The sequence below is a fragment of the Odontesthes bonariensis genome, chromosome 6 (assembly GCF_027942865.1).
Source record: "Odontesthes bonariensis isolate fOdoBon6 chromosome 6, fOdoBon6.hap1, whole genome shotgun sequence".
Taxonomy (NCBI): domain Eukaryota; kingdom Metazoa; phylum Chordata; class Actinopteri; order Atheriniformes; family Atherinopsidae; genus Odontesthes; species Odontesthes bonariensis.
Window position 1 is genome coordinate 6,162,985 of NC_134511.1, and position 1,135 is coordinate 6,164,119.

The window sequence follows — 1,135 nt, forward strand, 5'->3', positions numbered from 1 at the left end:
TTTTTTAAATTTTTTTTTAAATTTTTTTTTATCCACGGTTATCTTTAGGATATTCTAACTTGTTCCTTCGATTTAACATCGTGCATCAAACTGGAGTTTTTTTTAAGATCTTAAAGGGATAGTTCACCTCTTTTGACATGAAGCTGTATGACATCCCATATTAGCAACATCATTTATGAACATCTTCTTACCCCCTGCTGCGTCCTGTGAGCAGAGTTCCAGCCTCGTTTTGGTGTTGATGAAGGTAGTCCGGCTAGTTGGCTGGGGTTTAAAAAATAAAGCGTCTTGCTTCTCAGAACAATATGCGTTCAACAGAGTAATACATGTGCATCATAAAATCATTCATCCAGAAAAAGTCAGACCTCACAATCGCTTGGCACTATTTTCTCTCCCTTCGTATCACTGCCTGCTGCCGCCTGACGATAGCTGCGCCTGTTACGGTGTTTACTGCTCGGTCTGCTCTTCGGTCTGCACAGTTTACACAGCCCGTAGTGATACAAAGGTAGAGAGAAATGGCGCCAAGCGATGTGAGGTCTGACTTTTTCTGTATGGACGATTTTGTGATGCAAATGTATTTCGAACGCATATTGTTTTGAGAAGCAAGACGCTTTATTTTTTAAACCCCAGCCGGGACTCGGCTGGAACTCGGCTCACAGGACGCAGCAGGGGGCAAGAAGATGTTCATAAATGATATTGCTAATATGGGGTGTTATACAGCTTCATGTCAAAAGAGGCGAACTATCCCTTTAAGTCGTTTGCTTTATCAATCTTCATGTATATCGCATATTTTCAAAAGGAAAAATGCAACTCGGAATGCTTTACAAAGGAAAAATGCAAGTTTTAAAGAAAGATCGGTCAGTATTTTATTTTTATTTTTTTTTTTTAAATGGCAACAAAACAATACAAAAAAGGTTAAAGATAAAAAAAGACGATGAAATCAGGAAGAATCCTGTTATCTCTGTCATTTGGTTTCATTAAGGTGGTCATAAAACTCAATCCAGGCTGTCTTGTTACTGCGGAGCCCCCTGAGGGACACGGATGGGAAAAACAAACAAAAAAGATAGATTTTTGCGAGATTTTTTTTTTTTAGGTCTTAAAGGGATAGTTCGCCTCTTTTGATATGAAGGAACACCCT